The sequence below is a fragment of the Xyrauchen texanus genome, chromosome 3, assembly GCF_025860055.1.
Source record: "Xyrauchen texanus isolate HMW12.3.18 chromosome 3, RBS_HiC_50CHRs, whole genome shotgun sequence".
NCBI lineage: Eukaryota > Metazoa > Chordata > Actinopteri > Cypriniformes > Catostomidae > Xyrauchen > Xyrauchen texanus.
This window is the reverse complement of record NC_068278.1, coordinates 19,545,100-19,568,802: the sequence shown is the minus strand read 5'-3', so window position 1 is coordinate 19,568,802 and position 23,703 is coordinate 19,545,100.

Sequence of the window (23,703 nt, the reverse complement as noted above, 5' to 3'; positions counted from 1 at the left end):
TGATGAACTGAATGTGTTTTACTGCAGGTTTGAAAAGCCCAGTCTCACACCCCTTCCACGCTATGATCTTCACTTCACACACACACACCAACATCTCCTGGAACCCCCCCTCCTGCTACTCAATCTGCATTTATGATCTGGGAGGAGGATGTGTGCCAGGTCTTTCGGAAACAAAAGACAAGAACAAAAGACAAAGAATGCTCCAGGACCAGATGGTGTTTCACCTGCCTGTCTGAATGACTGCGATGACCAACTGGCCCCCATCTTCACACAGAACTTTAATAGATCACTGGAGCAGTGTGAAGTTCCCTGCTGCTTCTAATGCCCCTCTATAATTCCGTTACCCATAAAAAACAAAATCTCAAGACTTAATGACTACAGACCTGTCGCTCTCAAGTCTGTGGTCATGATGTTGTTTGAGAGACCGGTTTTGGCCTACCTGAAGGACATCACTGGACCCTTTCTGGAACCCCTTCAGTTTGCTTACTGAGCAAACCGGCCTGTGGATGATGCTGTCAATAAGGGACTGCATTATATACTGCAACACCTCGACAGACCTGGGACTTGCAAGTATCCTATTTGTGGACTTCAGTTCAGCCTTCAATATCATCATGCCTGATCTTCTCTTAGCCAAACTGACCCAGCTCTCCATGCCCACCCCAATCTGTTGATGGATCACCAGCTTTCTGACAGAAAGGCAGCAGCTAGTGAGACTGGGAAAACTTACATCTGGTAACCTTACTTTTAGCACTGGTGCACCTCAGGGATGCGTTTTCTCTCAACTGCTCTTCTCCTTGTACATGAATGATTGTACTGCAAAGGACCCCACTGTCAAGCTCATGAAGTTTGCAGACAACACCATGGTCATCGGCCTCATCTGCATGGTGATGAGTCTGCAGAGATGGGAAGTTAATCAGCTGGCTGTCTGGTGCAGTAACAACAACCTTGAGCTCAACATGCTCAACAGTGGAGATGATAGTGGACCTCAGGAAAAATCCTGCCGCAGTGGAGTCATTCAGGTTCCTGGGCTCTACCATCTCTCAGGACCTGAAGTGGGACACCCACACAGACTCCATTGTGAAGAAGGATCAACAGAGGTTGTACTTCCTTCGCCAGCTGAGAACATTCAACCTGCCACAGGAGCTGTTGACACAGTTCTACTTGGCCATCATTGAGTCTATCCTGTGGACATCTATAACTGTCTGGTTTGGTTCAGCCAACAAATCAGACAGAAGGAAACTACAACGGACAGTCAGGACTCCTGAGATGATTACTATTGCCCCCCTGCTCACCCTCCAAGACCTGTCCTTCTCCAGAGTGAGGAAAGTGCAGGTAGAATCACTCTGGATCCCACACCCTGCCCACTCCCTCTTTGAACTGTTGCCCTCTGGCCGGTGCTACAGAGCACTTAGCGCCAGGACATCCAGGCACAAGAACAGTTTTACCCTCACGCCATTTTCCTCATGCACAATTAAACTGCCTCAGGACTCCCCCATAGTGCAGTAATGTAAATACATATCTCATGTACATAGGTAAATTCACATATTTAATTCAATAATTGTACATACCACTACCATTAGCACATGTACATATGCCATTTTTTATGTCCTATTATTTGTATGTCTATATATACTCTTACCTTGTAGTCTCACTGAAATGTTCTGTGTGCACTTTTTTCTCCTATCACCAAAGAAATTCCATGTGTACATGAGAACACTTGATAATAAAGCACATTCTGATTCTGATTCTATGTTAACAGAACCAACATTATTGTAAAGTGTTCCCACAGAGACTAATTTTCTATACCACTGTGTAAGCTTTTAAATGAATGACATATGTCTATAAAATCAGTAAAGTCAATGGAACCTGTAAACCTACAGTATTTGTTTCATTAAGCACCACAAATACATTGAATTAACTGCGTGTGGTTAATAATGCAAATTTATTTCGTTACATCCATCTCCCCCCAACGAGGTAACACCATGATAGTAATTAAAAATGCCGTAGTCTCAGTTTCATCTGTGGTAAATAAATGACACACACTGCTTATTTAAGTGCTTCATCATCTAGTGGGAAACCCCCCTGCAGTCTATTCCTTTTGTTTTTGTGTTTGGTGGTGAAGGGAGCCAAGATTAGCATAGCTCAATCATTACTGGATTGGATAGATACTTTTTATTGGTGATATCTTTCATGAGCTGTTGCACGGCTAGCAGAACGCCACTTTGCATATCAACAAAGAATTTGGGAAAGCTGAGCCGGTTATACATTAATGCTCACCAAAGACTGACATGCAAACAGATTCTTTCCATTCCTGGTGCACCTATACCTCATACGGAGGCAATACACAAGCAATCAGACTTTTCTCGTCTCACTGAGTAAAGAGTGGTGGCTCCAGACTGTCATATTGCCTTGTCTCTGAGCAGAGAGTATACACTGATGAGGCAGTGATGGAGATACTGTGTCCACATCTATATTTACCCTTCTCAAATCTGTTTGCTCTGATATTCCTTTTACCCTACTGGAAATCATTTAACATCAGTGCATCGTTTTGTGGATGAAGGATTTTCCATCAAAAGACAAAACAAAAAGGATTTGACATTTATCAAAGGAATAGCTCACCCAGTCATTATTTACTCACCCTCATGTTGTTCCAAACACATATGACTTTATTTCTCCTGTTGAACACAAGATCAGGATTTTGAAAAATTGTGCTAGTCGCTCTTTTCCATGCATTTACACAAGCTTTGAAAAGGACCATAAAAGTGGTCAATATGACTTGTGCGCTAAAGTCTTCTGAAGCCATATGATAGTTTTGTGTGAGAAACAGACTGAAATTTATGTCGTAGTTCACTGAAAACTAAGAATGATAATTTATTGGTGAACTAATCCTTTAAAATGGAATCCTTATAATGTCTTAGGTTAGGGACATACTGTTTTCTACATAAAGCAATGACACTAACAATCAACCCAGCTTCATATTCAAATTATTCAAGTGGGCCAGCTGTCCACTTCAGTCTCCACATGAGGCCTTATTGACCTGTCAATTCTTTTTACCCACCGTAGTGCTGAAGAAGAACAACAGCACTTCACAAGGAAAGGACAGAAGCAGGACATATCATATTAATTCTGAACTTTGGATTTAAATATAGGGAGATGACACCTTCCATTCATTAAGAATGTGTGACGAGGAGGAGGGCGTGGCTGGGCCATGATGGAGCACGGCCGGCGCTGAAACAGCTGATCAGCGGGAGAGCAAGATAAGGGGCATTCAAAGACGCCGGTTAGATAGAGAATGATGCATGCGGCCGTGTTGCATGTGTATCTGTGTCTGTTTATGTTTGTTTTAAGTTTATTTACATCATTAAAGTTTATGTTGACTGTTCAGTCGGTTCCCGCCTCCTACTTGCCCATCGTCTATCTGTTACAGTATGCTAATAAAGTCATGCCATTTAGGCTGCAGTGGCAGGTCACTGTGTTGTAAATTGTATGTAATTAAATAAAAGCGGAGCTAGCAAAGGATCATTTTGTTGTAAGCCATCTTCAGCCCTTGAAGGTCAATTATAAATATTACAAAAGAGCCCGTTTTCTGTAGACAATTAAATGTTACCAAACAAACTGATGGAAGGATCTAGTGTTTGACAATTTTAAGTATCATTTTTTAAACAGGAGACACAATAAGAGGAAACAAACTCCTTCAACTACTATATGTGACTATGTTTACAAGCCACATTTTGACATGATCCTACTGTATGTAAAAAACATTTTGCTGTTGTTTTACAGAAAATGATCATGGCTGTGATCTGTCACAAGATGAGTGCTGCAGGTAATCACAGGTAACTGAAATACAGCATACTGTAACAACAATTGTATAAACAAGAAGCAAATTTTTAGTACATTTATACACAGTGTGGATGTTTTTTTGTTTTAAATTGTATTTATTGTTTTGCTCCTGTGGAGTGATGCAAACATTGAAACTTTCCAGCAGTGTTATAAGAAATAAAAGCACTCAAATATGATGACCGGAACTAACTTGTATAGAAAAGAATACCAACTTATACTGTACCTAGAGGCTCCTGTACTACCTGCTGTTGAAAACAATTCATTTATTTAAAGTAGAATGCCTACTGCAGGGAAAATATGGAGATGGATTGAGAACTGCCATTTACCCAGTGGAGGTTTAATGTCAAGGATTTCTGGGAACATCAATGCAGCTCCTATTGAGAGATGCTGGTATCTCTGGATCGAAGTTGAAGAAGTCTCTGAAGGAAACGGAAGAAGAAGCTGAGAAAGGGAGCTTCTGGCTATGGTTAAGAAGCAGGGACAAAAAGTGTGTGTGAGGGGTGGGGGGGCTTGCAGAATTGAAAAAGTTATTAGGGAGAATGTAGGAATAGGAAACTTTTGTGGTGTTTGAGATAATGTGTGGTACAATTATGTTGGGGGAAGGAATACTAGGGTGTATGTCTATCTAGTATGCTAGTATGGGATATTGGAGAGGTTAAGTGGTGAAGTAGTATGCCATGCTAAGGGGGGCTAAGGGGGGCTTAGCAAGCATTAACAGTGTCAGTTGGGCTAGACACATCCGTGAATGGACGCATGGGAAGTTGTATGCTGCACAATGGGTATTATATAGTACGTGCTGCAGGTGTCCGCATTGTAGAAGGCATGAAAAGTGTAGTGTGTGTGTGTGTGTGTGGGGGGGGGGATGTTGTCCCACCATCAGGAGATTTTCTGGGATTAATGGGGCGATGGGTGGCTCCTGACTGATGACCCTGCAGCTGGACTGAAGGCACTGGCGGCGGTGCAGCAGCCAATAATACCCAGCAGGTTTTGACAGCCACCCATGCACCTGATGAACCAAGGACAAAGACTTCGAGCAGAGTATTTCCAAAGCTAACACAAATTCAGCAAACCCAGAGAGGACATATCTCACAGTTCACTAGACCTATTTACTTTATCAAGGTCAGCAAAACACCTCAGCATACTTAAATAACTACATGTGGATGAGTGCATGTTCTGCAGTATAAGTAGTGACAAGTTAATCCAGGTTCCACAAAGGAGAAAAGTTCTGAAATGACAATAATTCACAGTCACACAGGCCAACAACAGGATGGAGTTAAGTCTGCTTTCTCTCTGAGAGATCAGTTTATCTCTGCCGACGTTCTGGAATGTCGCACCACAGACCCTATGATGTACTGAATATTACAGCGGTCCATACTGACTCATGGCATTGGGACTAGACTAAGACTTCCAAACTATTTGCTCATAAAGGAAGATTATTAAATCCAGAACTGTGTGGTATATGAATGGCTAACAACCTTTTTAATTGATAGGGTGGAGAACAGACATGTCACATGAGTCATGATTTAAAAACTCTTGGATGTGTTTCTTTAAAAAAAATGCAAAAATATAAAAGGCCTTTGTTTCTGTAGGGAAATTATGATGTCTGGTTCCTGACTTTCTGACTGGTTTAGTTTTGGTCTGTGTTGGGATCCAGACACTCATGCTCCGTGTCTGTCTGTTATTGACGTGGGTGCGTCGTGCTTATCTTGGAAGCATGCACTCGTGTGAATAGTTAATGTCTGTCTCACGTCGCGCTGTGCGTCCGGGTCGAGATCTGTCTTCACGCTGTGCTGAGGTTCGGTCACTTTGTTCCAAGATTTCAGGTTTGTGTGTGGTCGAAGTTTTGCACAGGTGTCCTGTCTTGTTTTTGTTGCTTGTTGCGAGCATCGTATGGTGTTTGCCTCGCGATGTACGCTCAGGTTTCGTTTAGTGTGAGAATGCATGGCACCACTTTGTTTGTGTTGCTGCGCATTCTCTTGTTCTTGTTTGTTGGTTGGCATAGGCGTATATTGCCTTATTGTCTTGGCCAGTGTTTCCCAAACTGGGGTACGTGGTGACAATGGGGGTACGCGAAAACAATTCTGAGATTTTCCATTCTTTTAATTTCACAGCAGTATAAAATAACATTCAGACACAGTTCATGTATTTCTCATTGCAAAAATAATTTTCTCTCTGGTGTAGAAACACCAAAATGATTGTGTCATAAAGGTCAGATAAACATGAAACAATGAAATAACCCTATCTTTTACGTAGAAAAAAAATTCATTTGTTTTACAAGACTCGCACATGTCAGTCTTCCACGATTTTTGTTTGTCTGTTTTTTTTTCCACAGTTAAAAACATAATTTGTATTTAAGGTTAGATGCATAGGGAGATTTGATTCTGATGGTATAAGTTCATAAGCTTTGATGACAGGTGTCAGACATCCGGTGCAGCCAAATAATTTCCATATTCACAAGCAATAATTTCCACTCACATTTGCTCACACACTAGAGACCTGTTTTTTTTAGCAAATGAGCTCAACTTTGCTAACAGTGTCAAATGTGACATAAAAAAGCACCTTGAGCTGACCGCGCAATTGCACATATTCTTACCCGCAATGCTCGAAGTTGGCCGACAATGATTCACAATTCAAGGCACAGAAACGAACACTATTCTTACATACCACGACGTTATGGGGGGAGTTTTCAAGTTACGCAGTTATATCAGATCTAGCATGTCCATCTCAATTGGTAAGCAATTTATTCAATATTTATATGATTAATATAACATGTACAAAACATGTACAAATATAACATGTTTAATATAAGGGAGTTGTTTTACAAAGATAATTGTGTGAAATAGACACATTTTCAAAATGCCTTGTGTAAATGTTATATATGCGTTAGAGAGGGGGTGCGCGAAAGGATGTTGAATGTTTGGAGGAGTACGCCACTGAAAAAAGTTTGGGAACCACTGGTCTTGGCGATGTGCGCTCATGCCATTCAGGTGTTTTGTCTTGTGAGAGCATGTGGCTTTGTTTTGTTTCTGTATTGCTGCCTCTCTCTGTCTTACATCATACCTCACGTCCTTGTTTGCTTATTATTAGTTTATTTGTCTCACCTGTACCCTGATAATCTGTTGATTTCTCTCCCTATTTTAGTCTCCTTGTGTTTACTGTCCAGTGCCAGTTTGTGTTGTTTCCAGTCTTGTGTGTTTAGTCAGTCTTTTGTCTTGTTCCAGTCATGTGGATTACCTTCCCTAATTCAGTCGGTCTGGTTGGTCCTGTTTCCCCGTTACCCTCTGCCCCAGCCTGGATAATTTTTTCCTGGATAATTTGGTAGTTTATGCTTGTCCCCATTGTTACTGTATCCTGGTATACTTTGATGAATGAACCGGAAGTAATAACTGTTTTTTTTCTTTTTCTTGACTTAATGATTTATCGGACTGCCAAATGTTAAGACATTTTTACACAAATTGGGTTAAAAATGCATATTTATTTATTTATTAATTTATTTGTCCAAGATGTCAACTGGGCATCATTCGTTGAATTAAACACGGAACATAATGAGGTAATGTAACTCTGTACAACTGTAGTGAAGTCACGTGACAACAATGTAGCATATTTCTCTTTGAAACATTATAGTGGCATAATAAGCTACTTACTGTTTCACTAACAATTATAAAAATAGTAAGTAGTTTACAGTATACAGTTGTGGCCAAAAATATTGGCACCCTTGGTAAATATGAGCAAAGAAGGCTGTGAAAAATGTCTTTATTGTTTATCCTTTTGATCTTTCATTCAAAATATTCACAAAAATCTAAACTTTAATTGAATTAAACTAATTAAAAGGGGGTAACATCTCATAATTAAATAAATATTTTTCTCCAAAACACGTTTGCCACATTTATTGGCACCCTGTAACATTACAGATCAGGCAGGTCAGGCTGAGAACAGGACAAGACTTAGATGTGCAGTTTTATTTACAGTGCTGGTATCCAAATGTGAATTCAAAACAAATTAACTTGACAGTACAAACAACATTACACCAACAATACTCGACAAGAGACAATGGCAAACATGAAGGCTTAAATACATGGACATGGGTAACCACATGACATAGACAACCAATTTCCACCATCAGGGCAATAATTAAGAAGTGCCAATCAACTGTTTGTTACAAATAGGCCTGAAAGAGGACGTGCGTCTATACTGTCTCCACACACGGTGAGGAGGATGTTCGAGTGACCAAAAATTCTCCAAGAATCACAACTGGAGAATTGCAGGAATTAGTTGGTTCTTGGGGTCAGAAAGGCTCCAAAACTTAAATCAGATGTTGCCTACATCACCACAAGTTGTTTGGGAGGGTTTAAAGAAAAAAGCCTCTGCTCTCATCCAACAACAAACTCAAGCATCTTCAGTTTGCCAGACACAACTGCAACTTCAAATGCGACCGGGTTCTATGGTCAGATAAAACGTAAATAGAGCTTTGTGGCAGCAAACACCAGAGATGGGTTTGGTGCACACAGAGAGTTAGCATATGGAAAAGTACCTCATGTTTAAAATTGGTGGTGGATCTTTAATGTTGTGTGGCTGTTTTAATGCCAGAGATCCTGGACATCTTGTTTGGATACATGGCATCATGGACTCTATCAAGTACCAACATGTAAAAAATCGAAACCTGATTGCTTCTACCAGAGACCTTAAAATGGGCTGTGGTTGGATATTCCAGCAGGACAATGATCCAAAACACACATCAAAGTCAACACAAAAATTGTTCACTGACCAAAAAATCAATTAAAGGTTAGATTTTATGAATATTTTGAATGAAAGATCAACAGGATAAACAATAAAGACATTTTTCACAGCCTTCTTTGTTCATATTTACCAAGGGTGCCAATATTTTTGGCAATGGTGAGTACATTTATCTGCTTCTTACATTTCTATTATGGTTAAGAAATGGTTGGGGTTCGGTTTAGGGGTAGGGTGGTAGTTAAGACATATAAAGTACCGAGCAAAGATTTTGGGCAAATAAGATGTTTAACAAAAGCATTTGTCTTAAGATGGTTATTTATATCTTCAGCTTTAGTGTATATAAATATAAATGTTAGACCCCCAAACATTACTTTTGCAAATAGAAAAGATTAGAATATAAGAACATGGAGCACTGCAACAGATATCATGGCCACCACAGAGCCCCCCACTGAACATCGAGTCAGTCTGAGATTATATAAAGAGACAGAAGCAGTTGAGACAGACAAAATATATTGAAGAACTTTGATGAATTCTCCAAGAAGCTTGGAACATCTTTTCTGCCAACCAAGAAAAACTGTATCCAGGTTTAACTAGGAGAAATGGTGCTGTTTTGAAGGCAAAGGTGGTCACACCAAATATTGATTTAGCTTTTTTATGTTTAATGGATTTGTATGACATTAAGTGATAAATGAAAACTATTTATGTCATTATTTTTGAAGACATCCTCACTATGCAAAATTTTTCACAAGTGCCTAAAACTTTTGCACAGTGCTGTAGTAACAAAATTATTGTCACTGTAAATTAATCTGCCTGTTAGTTTTTTATATTGTTGAAAAGTATTTATGATAAGTGATAAATAAAATAGTAAAAATTTACAAATATATTCATTAAAACATGTGTGCAAATATATTTATAATAAAATCTTAAATATTTTAAGTTTCGAAAATTTTAAATACATAAAAAAAGTCTAAATATTTATGTTAAGGGGTAGAGTTAAGAGTAAAAAATAAAATAGTAAAAATTTACAAATATATTTATTAATTTTAAACATATTTGAACAAATATATAAATAATGAAATCGTAAATATTTTATGTTTCTAAAATTGTAAATACATCAAAAAGATTACATTTTAGATGCTGTCAAAACGTCCATATTGTACGTTTTTAGTGTCTTAGCTAATGTACAAATATGTACATTTAAATATTACAAATACTGTAGCAACATATAGTAATGAAATCAGGCTGTATATAACAGTAGTTCCAACAATAACTGCCCCTTTGGATAACAGTGTAGAATGTGACGAAGAACTCCATCACTGTTACTTAAAAGAGAGAGAGAGAAATAAATCCACTTTGTGACGTGTGGTACATGTCTGCCACCATGCTAGCATGTCATTGTAGGGTCAAAGCAGTGTTTTAAACAGGTTAAAAATGATTCAAGGGAGCCAATTATAGGATAGCTGCTGCTACATAACTGGTGACCTTTCAATTAAATTAAAGAAAAGGAGACAGTGTCTTTCTCACTTAATTTTGAAGGATGTCCTATGGCAGTATCGGAGAGTCTCTATGACCTTACAGTTTCTATTAGACTGACAGAAAATGCTCAGTTGAACTGTATGTGTCATCCTAAATGCAGACTCTCTTGCCAGTCAGTGGGATGATATCCGGAATAGTCTTAGGAAATATGATGAGACCGGGGTGTGTCAGAGGAGCCCTCATGCGTGTATTATAAATCCTGACAAGTTCACCGCAGCATATCTGCAGAAATAATACTCCCATAATGACATCCTCACCTTACTCATTCTTTATTCCTGGCAGTGTAGTAGAGGTTTTCATGCAATTCAAGTACATCCAGCTGTAAGTTGACATATGTGTCAAGTGAAGACACAAATGATAAGGCTATGTTCAAACCGCCTACCCACAACACAGGCATGAGCCTAATGTTTTTGTTGGTTTCAAAGATGATCTTGGGAAAGCTGGTGTGGTTTGCTTCAGAGCAATTGCAGTAAATCTTGTGAAAACAATATGATTTCACAATACAGCATATTAATTCTCAATTTAAATCTGTGATTCATTATTGTTGAAATACCACCTCCCAAACTTCAAGAATAAACATGTGAATATATGCTCAGCACCATTACGGATGCATTGCAAACATTGTTATTGTTTTAAAACATTCATCATTGCACTACCACTGATTAAGTTTCAGAAGTTTGAGAATTTTCCTAACCCTAATCCAGCCCTAACCTAAAATTAATAAATACAGTTAATAAATGTAGATGTATTGAATTTCAAATTTATTTGTTTTAATCTGTTCAGTTTGTGAGAGATTAGAATTTGAATTGTGGGAGTGGTGGTGGTGTAGTGGTCTAAAGCACATAACTGGTAAACTGGTAATCAGAAGGTCGCTGGTTAAGTGCAAGGCACTTAACTCCAGGTTGCTCCGGGGTGATTGTCCCTGTAATAAGGGCACTGTAAGTCGCTTTGGATAAAAGCATCTGCCAAATGCATAAATGTAAATGTAAATGAATTGTGCTCTATATATCCTTCAACAAAACACTGTTGCTTGAACAAAAGTTTAGATTTACTGTGGAAGCAGACAACAGGGCTTGTCTTAGATTTGTCTTAACTATAGAACATATTTTGATGCCAAAGTTTAGGATGTTTGTTTTTACTACCACAGTTCAAATTTGAAGAACAAAAACTTCATATTGATTAGGTTGCATGATTTCACAAATGAAACCATCTCTCTGTCTTTTCATCAGTATGAAATGGCAGCTTAATGAGATACAGTGAAAACAATGGAAGAAGCAGCTCTTTGATAGGCGTGAGCTTACATTGAAAGGCGCACAAACAAAAGCATGCTCTTCACCATGCCCTTTGACCAACAGGAATAAATTGCCCAATCATTTTTTTTGACTGAACCACAGCCAATTTTACCATGTGATGTAGATCAATACATCTCAACCACAATAAAAATGGTAGACAGAGGTCCTTGAAATCAGATAGGTCAAAAGTCATTTCGTCTGGGTGGAAATGAAGGAAATCCTATCGGCATCAGGTGGATAATGACCTCACAGATGGTGTTACGCTGCACTGCTTTCTTTATTCTCAGATTAGGAATTCCCTATTATTCTGTATAAACGCTGTAGCTATCAACAACTGGATTTATCTTCAGGTTGTAGAAAAGGAAATCAAGAATTAGTTTAAGAGATAAAGCTTTCTGGAAGTTGTAATTCACCCAAGAATGATGCACTAAAACGGTTTAGTTGATTCAAGGTCTGGAGGTATTATTTTCGGTTGACTGTGAATCAGAGACAACAAAGAAGTCAATCTTGAAGAGTATAAGATGCAGCCATGAACCTTAAGCGGAGAAGTCATCATTATTGTGTGTTTCGTCTTTGGAAACACTGACAGCACAGGCGGGGGAGAAATACAGAAAGGGCAAAATGACAGAGTGAAGCAAAATGAAAAACAGCAAGAGCTGCCTATTGCTCATCTAAAGGGTACTGCACCAAGGTCAAACCGGGAAATAAGTGAACCTGACGGGCGCTCTTAAAATCTGGTGGTGCCATCATTTAATTAGAACCTGGATTTTAATTGAACCCCTGCACTGACAGGATGACAGATCCGCTGTGTGCCTGATGCCTCTCGTTGGCAGTATGACGAGCAGGAGGGGGCCACTGAACATCAAAGTGGAGAGGGGAGACCAAATAAACAGAAAGACAAAAGAGAGAGAGAGAGCACAGTAAGTCGATCACTCTGCTACCATTGGCATTCACTTTAGTTACAAAATTCAACCCTAGCTCATTAGGAAAACCTCTCCCTTTGTTTGATTTACACTTCACTGCATAGATGGAGACCCACGTGTCATATAGAGCCTGGATCTCCTGGGAATTCTGTGTGTAATGTTTGTTGTGTGTATGTGTATGTACGCGCGTGTCTGTGTGTGTATTTGAGTTGGTTTTTGTAATTTACAAGGACATTTTTTTAGGTTACACACTAGTAATTACGAGGGTATTATGTCAGTCTCAGTCTCAATGACAGCGCGCCTCAGCAACTAGCATGCGCAGTCGGTGCTGAAATGCCTCACCTTTTTAAATCCAGGCACAGCAGTTCTTCTAAAACATTTTCATAGGCTCCTGGGGCATGTAGCATCCTCTGCGCTTCTGGGTTGATGCATATGAGACTTTGTCAGCACTGGTTTCAGACTTGAGTCCCGAGATGGGCATGGCACCAAACTTTCAACCCTTGGACATACCTCTGTTTTCTGCGGACAGGAGTCCCCCTACAGCAGCCCAGACACACGAGTCCCGATGCGTTCTGGTCACCACAGATGCCTTCAAACAATGGGCAATGGGCATGCAGCCACCGACTCCTGGATGGAGCCTCAGCTGGGTTGGTACATCAACTGCCTAGAGTTGCTGGCTGTAATCCTTGCCCTGTGGAGGTTTCTCCCGCTACTTCGGGGCAAGCACGTATTGATTCGCTCAGACAGCACCGCCACAATAGCGTTCATAAATCTCCAAGGCGGCTTGTGCTCTTGTCATATGTCGCAACTTGCCCGCCATCTCCTCCTTTGGAGCCAGCAGCGACTCAGGTCATTGCATGCCACTTATATCTCGGGCAACCCAAACACGGCAGCGGACACGCTGTCGTGACAGGGCATGCTCAGCGGAGAGTGGAGGCTCCACCCCCAGGCGGTCCAGCTGATTTGGGAGCGGTTTGGAAAGCACAGGTAAACCTGTTTGCTTCCCAAGAGACCCTCTACTGCCCGCTCTGGTACTCCCTAGCGGAGGCTCCTCTCGGGACAGACGCAATGGGACACAGCAGGCCCCGGGTGCTGTACAAATACGCATTTCCCCCAGTGAGCCTACTTGCACAGGTGCCGAGCAAGGTCATGGAGGACGAGATACTCTGGTTTCCCCCTATTGGCCCACACGGACTTGGTTCTCGGATCTCACGCTCCTCGCATCAGCCCCTCCTTGGTGAATTCTCCTGAGGAAGGACCTTCTTTCTCAGGGACGGGGCACCCTCTGGCATCCGCGCCCTACCACCTGCTGTCGTAGACACGATCAACCAAGCCAGCGCTCCCTCTACCAGGCAACAGAAGTGGTGCTTGTGGAGGCTGTCCCTCTCCACCTTGAAGGTTTATGTAGCTGCCATATCGGCTCACCACGACGCAGTGGACGATAAGTCCCTAGGGAAGCAGAATCTGATTATCTGGTTCCTTAGAACCTGATAATCATTGGATCTCATATTCCCCTCATATGATCTCTCTGTGGTCCTTTCAGGCCTTCAGAGACCCCTCTTCAAGCCGCTAGTATCAGTCGAGCTCAAAGTCCCCTCCTTGAAGACAGCCCTCCTGATCGCGCTCGCTTCCATCAAGAGGGTTGAGGACCTGCAAGCGTTCTATGTCAGTGACACTTGCCTGGAGTTCAGTCCGGCAGACACCCATGTCATCCTAAGATCGCGACAAGGCTACGTGCCCAAGGTTCCTACGACCCCCTTCAGGGACCAGGTAGTGAACCTGCAAGTGCTGCCCCGGGAGGAGGCAGACCCAGCCTTTTCATTGCTGTGTCTATGTGTGCTTTGCCTACCTATATGGACCGCACGCTGAGCTTTAGATGTTCTGAGCAGCTCTTTGTCTGCTTTGTTGGACAGCGGAAAGGAAGCTGTCTCCAAACAGAGGCTTTCCCACTGGGTCGTTGATGCCATCATCTTGGCCTATCACACCCAGGCCGTGCCAGCCCCGGGCACTCAGTTTTGGTATAAGCGCCTCCTGAAAACTTCAACGTAAATGCCCACTGTTATGATTAGCTAACATTGTGCAGCTTCTCAAATACAGCCATATTTTAAACTGAATCTGAAGAGAATGAACAACTCCACAACATTATAAAACTAATTTACAGGGTTTACACATATTGCACATCCAACACATTGTATCTGAATAAATTAAATTGTTCATCTCAAGCTCAACTGTTGACACAAACACCCTGTTTACACAGGACGTAATTTCCTTTGCAAATCTTGAATCATTTTATGACAGGTTCACAAGCAATCCACGCTGATATGAGGCGAAAAAAACATTCTATCAACACTGAAATATGCTGAAGACACATCCATATTCCAGTTTCATCCTGCACTGAAAAGTGCATTGCCGGAAACACATCTAAATTGTCAAAGGGAGGCGAAAGAACATGTTCATGATGTGTATGTGCTCAAAACAGCAAGAGAAAGCAGGTGAATGACAGAGAAAAGCTTCTCCTCTTCAGAGTTGTAACTTGACACCACATCTTTTGAAAGTGGCCCGAGATATATATATATATATAAATACAGACATAATTTTAAATAGTCCAGATGGGTCCCCTTTGGTGTTCAGGAATAGTTAGGCCACACCTGTTTGTCCTTCTCTCTCAGTTTACTAACTGAAGCACCAGTGTGCGGTGCCAAGGGCATGTCGATGTAAAAGTAGGCGTTGAGCTGTAGAGGCGGTCATGATTTAATGTACCCCTAGTGACATAGGGTATTTGCAGAAGTAGAGAATGAGGCGTTTTTGCAGCTTTGTTTCAATAAATGCTTTTATTGCATTGTGGATTAAGTTTTGAGTTCTAAAATGTACAGTATGTTTAATAGTAGAACGAACCTCTTATATGTAAAAATCATGACATGACACCTTTAAAATACTTTCCTTGCACATTGAATGCATGAGAGTATATACAACCTAATCGTTAATTTCAAAATGTTTTCAAAGCTATTTTTTAAGGCAAAAAATATGTTTTTAGAAAATCCTGAATTATTATTCCTGAAGTTTTTTGTTTTCTCAAGGTTACTCCCTATGACCTAAACATAATGTTCCTTTTGCAAAAAAAATTTTTTTAAACGTCTTGACAGTCTTAAAGGGTCCTCTCTGTTTAACCATATTTTCAAACAAAATAGTTTTACTGCATATTGTTTAAATGAATAATAATAGATAATAACATATTATTTTGCACATTAAATTACTTTGAACTTATTAAATATGTTAACAATAGAACATGTGTATTCAAGAAACTGTTTTGTGTGAATTGCATTTTTAGAAATTGCATTTCCATACATTAAATAACTAATGTTTTAAAAATGCAAAAAGTGTTATAAGGGTAAATGTAGTATTCATTATAATTTGCTTAAAATAAAAACAATATAAGACCATAGCATGTCCTCAGTAAACACGTGTTTATGTGGGGGAGGGGGGGTGGTGGTGGTGGGTTGCATCACTTTCCTTGTCACAGGAAAACAGTTAAGCAACAGAAGACCTTCACCAAGAAGAACTTAGCTTGTCTGTTCTAATGCCGGGCCTTTGATTAATGTCCGACAGGCATCCAGAAGCCAAACTGTGGGTTTTTGAATAATCTGGAAGTTAATTGGTAAGGATGGTGAGGGAAGATGATCAATAGTATGTCTATAAAGAGCTGGAGGGGACATCAATTTCCTTTGACTTTAATTTGGGAGAGCGGTCTGGGAAACTAAGAAGAGGGCCAAAAACATGGCAAAGGGAGCATTAATATCTGTGATGAAGAATAATTATGGAGGTGTTTACAGATTAGAGTTACACATCAAAACCCACTTCTTAATATGTCGATACAGATGAACATTTTCTTGGATACACTGTAAAAAAAATAAAATAAATAATAATACATGAAACTATTTTTTGCAAATGACTAATATTTTAAACAGAAAGAAAGAGTAGTAGAATATATATATATATATATATATATATATATATATATATATATATATATATATATATATATATATTATTTTTTTTTATATGTTTACATTTGTGTGCACTCACATGAGATGAAGACTCTAGTCATACCAGTCTATCAGAGTAATAACTACTGTATTCTACATATGGTGCTGGGGTCACATTCATAAGCACTGTCATGTTGAGATCATGAGATCATATGACCAACATAATATTACTCTCTTTGTCTTAATATAGGCTACCATTGTAATTGGAAATTTTTGTGTGATGCTGTATGCTCAATATAAACAAAACATTTTACTGAGTGCACTTTTTAGGATCTGTCTTTCACACTAAACCATCCAGCCCACGCTTAGGCATACCTGGGAGAAGGTACAGACATTAGTTTAATGGCAATACAGCATTGATAGAACATTTATTGGAGTAACTGCTGTCACAGCACTAGGGAACACACTGACACTTGCTCTAAGCCATTTAAACATTTACTGGTTTTACATAAATTTTAACATATCTAAGTGTTGGAGAGTAGCTAACTGAAAATAATGAAGCTAATGTACTTACTTTATTCCTTTTTTTCCCAGTTGTGTGACAGTAGCTCTTATGTCATAGCTTATAACAAGCTACTTTCTCCAACAAGTAGTGGTGTAGCATGATAAATGTTACATTGCTGGTTTTTATGTCAGATTGTATCGTGCATGCAGCTTTACGTCCGATCAGAATATGATATTGAATTTTTTTAGTAAATTGGGTTGTTTTGAGAAAACAAAACAAAACAATTCACTGATTAGTGTCTCAGAAGTTGCAGCTGGCCCTGTGTGTATATTTTGCTTGCTTTTAATAGAGAAAATGTTAATTTCTAAACTAAACATTCACCACAAGTGACTTTTCATCAATGTGTTTTAGTTGTATTTAATGTAAATGTATATATTGCTCACTAACAATTCTTAATTTTATTGATTATTGTATTAAAACAAAATGAGAATAAATTAATAATCTATTATAAAATTATAATTTTTTTTTATAAATTGAAAAGCAAATGATTAAAAGTACTTTCAAAATAAAGGTACTGTTTTCATAGTAATGTCATGCAATAAGAAGATGATGCAACAATGTTAAAAGCAGGAACTTGACTGAAGAGCAAACTTGATTAACAGCTTCTTTCCATCACACATATATCCAAGGAAATCCCCCTAAGGATAGTCTTATTTCAACTCGTGCTAACGGCTGTTGGCTTTTTGTCTCTTTTTTTAATGACACACACACACACACACACACACACACACACACACACACACACACACACACACACACACACACACACTGGCTGCAGCTGCAGAGGGCCTTGCCAGATGCAGCATTTTCCCAGAAGAATATTGTCCTGGAGAATCCAGGTCAGGGCCAGTCCATTAGGCTGAGCAGGACTGGACTAGCAGGGCATCACTCAGAGCACAGAAATCATTAATGGCTGCAGCTAAAACATGGGGATTGGCAGAGGTTGTCCTTTTATCCTGATTTGAGACCAGTTTGGCAGAGCTGTTCTGAGATCAGTGTATCACTGCTTGTTTCCATTTTTGTCAAAGTCATGCATTTTTTCTTATGTACCCTGGACTCTCCAGAATTTTCCAGAATAGTTCATCCAAAAATAAAATTTTTGTCATTTATTTAGCATGGTGTTGTTTCAAACCTGTATGACCTTTTGTAAAATTGTACTGGTTGCTCTTTTTATCCATGGAATTGTAAGGAATGGAGATTTACAGGCATTCAAGCTTCGAGAAGGACACAAAAACTTAAAACTATCATTTCAATTGTGCTGCAATAGTGGAGTTTGCCTCTTACATAAAACTCGTGGATTCCCACAATGTACGAGCACATATATGCTAACGTGAGTGACCACTTTGTTGACTTGTTGTTGGGCTCCATCCTCTGACATTTGTTATCCAGTCTGTTCACACACATGCACACTATTCAAAAATCGGTAAGAACGGCACTTATGCATTTACATGACCACATAAGCGGTGCTTTCCAGTAGAAACCTAGGTGTGTTACTGTAAACCGCTTTGTCTTAATTCCTTAAATGGCACAAGGAAATCTGCATTCTTGTTTACATGATGTTTCAGAATGCCACTTTCTCCAAAAACCCTGGAATAAGCCGTTTTCTTAAATGTATGTAAACGTGGTTACTGACTCAATGATTGGGTTGCAGTGATTAACAGCAGATTAAATGATCAGTCAACAACAACTGAAATTTCAGTCTCTTCCTCAACAAAGCTATTGTATGACTTGGAATATACAGCTGTGGCCAAAAGTATTGGCAGTAACATACATTTTGTGTTTCATATCAGCAGCACCTGGGAAGTGTGAACCTGTACTAGTCAGGTGAAATCACTCTATAATTCTGATTGGATGGGCAAGCACACTGTTTGCTATAAAAGGAGGGAAAAAGTGCTTCCAATCATTGTGTTCTTGTTAGCAATGTTACCTCTAAAGAAAGACATGCAGCCATCATCTCTTTGCATCAAAATGGCCTAACATGCCAGGAAATTGCTGCAAAGAATATTGCATCTGAATGAACCATTTACCGGATCATCAAGAACTTCAAGGAGAGAGGTTCAACTGCAGTGAAGAAGGCTTCAGGACATCCCATTGTGGTTGATTTGTTTGTTTGTTTTTTTCTCTCCCTTTCTTTAGAAGCAAAACCGCAGTGTTAATTTGGCTGGGAGTGTGCTTTTTGTAGTAAGCTGAGTTCCATCTTGGCACGTAGTATTCTCTGTTCAAAGATTGTGGTAAGTTTCTCTTCTATTGTGTGAATTTTAAAAATGGAAGACGAACTACAGGAACTAAGAGAATTAGTAGCTCAATTAAGAGCTGACAATTTGAAGCTGCGTCAAGATCAAGCCCTGGCCAGTTCGCCTGGTCCTAGTAGTGAACCCCTTAGGATGCCTGGGCCCTCTATGGGTACATCTCAATCTGTAGATACTGATGTCGTACTGTCTGAGCGTTTTGTGTTTATACCGAGGGACAGAAAGTGTTAAAGTTTAATGGTAGGTCTGGCATAGGGATCAATGAGTGGGTTGAGGAAGTGCAGGCTTGCATGCGGGTTCGGCATTTATCCGTGGCAGACCAGTCTTTTTTCTAGTTTGATCATTTGGAGGGGGAGGCATGGGAAGAGATTAAGTACCGGCCCGTTAGTGAACGGGAAGATTCCAGTAAAATCATCTCCGCCTTAAAAGAAATCTATGGGTGTACCCAGTCGTATGTTGCCTTACAGGAGGCCTTCTTCTCCAGAAGGCAACAGGAGGGGGAGACCTTGTTGGAATTTTCTCTTGCTCTCATGGGTCTCCTGGAGAAGGTAAGGCAGCAGTCACCAGTCGTGTTGCCAAATGCTGAAATACTGTTGCGTGATCAATTTGTGGAGCATGTTCTTGATAGTGCTCTTCGTCGTGAATTGAAGAAATTGGTACGTCGTCAGCCCGCTGCTACACTGCTAGACATTCGTAGTGATGCTATTAGGTGGGAACGTGAGGGTATGCCTGGAGGGGCAAGAAATCGGAGCCATTCTGTTCCATCGACTCATGGTTTTCAATATGGGGTGCAAGGAGGCGCACGCCCGCAAGTAGATCGGAGCTCTCAGCCTTCCGAGATGAGTGAACTTAGGGAAATGGTAAAGCTACAGCAGGAGCAGTTAACTCGGCTTGCCCAGAGCGTCGCCCAATTGCAGAATCCACCTCGTAATGTTCGGCCGGCTTGTGCTGGTTACGTTATATGTAGGAGATGTCAAAAACCAGGCCATTTCGCAAGAGATTGTAACGGAGAACGTATTCCTCCCCGCTCACCTGTGACCGACCGAAAAGACACCAGGGCACTGGGAGACATGCAGCCTTATCCAGCCCCAGCGTCGGGAAACTACTTCCCACCGAGTTGTTAAGCTACAGCTCGGTTGGGGAAAATGCAGGCTTGAATGGTTGTGATAGTAATAGTTCGGTGTCGTATTTAATGTCGTCATGCCCACATTTGGTTGTGGTTATGGGAGGCGTATCCGTGTCCTGTCTGATTGACACTGGTTCAATGGTTTCTACCATTACTGAGGGCTGTTTTCGAGAACACTTTGAGCCATGGGGCCAAGACCGTCTTAAGACTTGTCAGTGGTTGCAGCTTAGGGCTGTGAATGGGCTGTCCATCCCTTAAATAGGTTATTTGGAGTTAGACGTAGAGCTCTGTGGGAAGTCGTTTTTGAAATGTGGAGTGTTTGTAGTCCGGGATCTTCCTGGTAGTACCGGATCTCAAGCCCCTGGTGTGTTGGGAATGAACGTATTGGGCCGGTGCTATCAGGAGCTCTTTGTACAGCATGGGCTGTCCCTTTTTGAGTCCCCACCTGCGTCAGGTGTGCCTAATATATTTGTCCAAGCATTGCAACGCTGCCATCAGGTGAGTATTCAACCCTCTTTGGAGAGCATAGGTAGGGTAAAGGTACGTGGTCCTCGAGCAGATCGGATCCCAGGTGGCACGGTTAAATACGTAGCCGCCACTTGTTCAGAACAGTATTCTAGTGGCATTGCACTCTTTGAGCCTCCAGTGTTTGGGCTTCCTGTGGGGCTGTTAATTTCTCCATCTCTAGTTCAAGTAGTCAAGGGTACCGTTTATGTACCCATTGTGAATGTGGGAACTACCGATGCTTTGTTGTTCCCTCGTCGGGTGATAGGTTCCTTAACCAACGTGTCTGTGGTTAGTTTGCCCCCTGGAGTTTCTGAGGTCAGGCCAGGAACCGTTTGTTCAGTCTCTTCTCAAACAGGCATGTCGACCGGGCCGGGACAGCTGGAGGCAGTAGATCTATCTCATTTGCCGGTAGGGGACCAGAGTGAGGTTAAGGCCCTTCTCTGTAAGTATCAGTCTGTCTTTTCCACTTTTGATGGAGATGTGGGGTGTACAGATTTGATCTCTCATGACATTCCCCTTCTTGATGATGCCCCTATTCAGCAGAGATATCGGCGTATACCTCCATCCGATTATGAAGCAGTTAGGGCACATATTAACCAATTATTAGAGACTCAAGTGATCCGAGAAAGCTGTAGCCCATATGCTTCGCCAACTGTGCTCGTCAAGAAGAAAGATGGCAGTATACGCATGTGTGTAGACTATCGACACCTGAACTCTAAGACGAGGAAAGATGCATTTCCTTTACCTCGTATTGAGGAGTCACTGGACTCATTAACGGGTGCCCGCTGGTTCTCCACTTTGGATCTAACCAGCGGGTACAACCAGGTGCCCGTCACTGATAGGGACAAGCACAAGACTGCCTTTTGCACACAATTTGGTTTATTTGAGTGGAATAGAATGCCGTTTGGGCTCTGCAATGCCCCCAGTACGTTTCAGCGACTCATGGAGCGCTTGTTTGGTGACCAGCAGTGTCATTCACTACTTTTGTATTTGGATGATATTGTTGTATTTTCCTCCTCTGTTGAGCAGCACTTGGAACGGCTAGAAGTTGTTTTGGGATGACTGGAGCGAGAGGGCCTTAAAGCTAAGTTGGAGAAGTGTGTGTTCCTTCAGTCGGAGGTGAGGTACTTGGGCCATGTCATTTCCTCGGAAGGTGTCTCCACAGATCCCAGTAAAATCCAAGCAGTGGCCTAATGGAGGTGTCCATCTAATGGTACAGAGTTGCGTTCCTTCCTCGGTTTTGCTAGCTATTACCGCCGTTTTGTGGAGGGGTTTGCCAAGCTTGCAGCCCCTCTGCATAGGTTGGCAGCAGAATTTTCGGGTGGTAAGCCCAAGCCCAGGAAGTAAACAGGAGCAGGGTTTATGGCAGCTTGGTGTGAACAATGTCAGAAGAGCTTTGAGGAGCTGAAGTTAAAGCTCACTACTGCCCCTGTGCTCGCATATGCTGATTTCTCTCAGCCTTTTATCCTAGAGGTGGATGCGAGTCATGGTGGTTTGGGGGCAGCCATCTCCCAGGAACAGGAAGGGAAGATTCTTCCAATCGCATACGCTAGTCGCAGTCTTAGGCCCACTGAGCGCAATATGTCCAACTACAGCTCCATGAAGCTGGAGTTCTTGGCGCTCAAGTGGGCCATGACTGAAAAATTTAGAGAATACTTGTTGGGCAGTCAGTGTGTGGTCTTTACGGACAACAATCCGCTGAGCCACCTGTCCACTGCAAAACTGGGAGCTACGGAGCAGCGTTGGGCCGCCCAGCTGTCCGTTTAAGCTGGGCGGCCCAGCTGTTCATTTAACTTCCAGATCCGTTATAGGTCAGGGAAAAGTAATAAGAATGCTGATGCCCTTTCCCGACAGAATCCTCCGGGGAATGGAGTGCTGGGTGGACTAGTGCTGGGAACTGAAGTGCCGGCTGTGTTTCAGCAAGTGCTGGAAGCCGAGCCAGTGGTCGAGGTACAACAATCGGCGATTACTACCTTTCCTAGTTATTTGGGTGCTGATTTTAGTCAACTACAGTTAGCAGATCCGCTTATCTCTGAGATTTTGCCCTTTTGGAAGCGAAAGGCCCGTCCGGGGATGGATGAACGTCAGCAGATGTCAATGGAGGCCCGGAAGTTGCTTTATCAGTGGGATCGTTTCATGGAGCGAGACCAGGTACTTTATCGTATAGTCTATTGTCCTAATGGTGGGGAGGAGGTCTTACAGCTGTTATTGCCGGCTGTGCTGAAGGCAGAAGTGCTTACGCAGTTACATCAGTGTCATGGACATCAGGGCATTGAGCGACCTGCCGAACTGGTCCGACAGCGGTGTTACTGGCCTGGTCTGGCCTCGGATGTTGCCCGTTGGTGCCAGGAATGTGAAAGGTGTCAAGCTGCTAAGAACACACAGCCAGTAGCTCAGAGTTTTATGGGTCATCTTTTGTTTTCAAGGCCAAACGAAATTCTGGCCATTGACTTTACCTTGCTGGAGCCATCTAGGTCAGGAGTAGAAAACGTGCTTGTTATGACTGACGTTTTCAGTAAATACACTCTTGCTGTTCCTACTCGGGACCAACAGGCTGAAACCGTGGCTCAGGTCTTGGTTAATGAATGGTTTTATAAATTTGGCATTCCAGGTCGCCTGCATTCGGACCAGGGACGTAATTTTGAGTCTCTACTTATCCACCAGCTTTGTGGACTGTATGGAGTGGAGAAGTCTCGCGACGCACCCTTACCATCCAGCTGGAAATGGGCAGTGCGAGCATTTTAACCGGACCCTGCATAATTTGTTACGCACTCTGCTGGTATCTAGAAAGAGAGATTGGGTCGCCTGTTTGCCCCAAGTCCTCTTTTATTATAACACCACCCCACATCAATCTACTGGTGAGTCACCCCATTTTTTAATGTTTGGACAGGAACCATGATTGCCCGTGGAATTCCTGTTGGGTAGGGAACAGGAACCAAGTGCTGGCA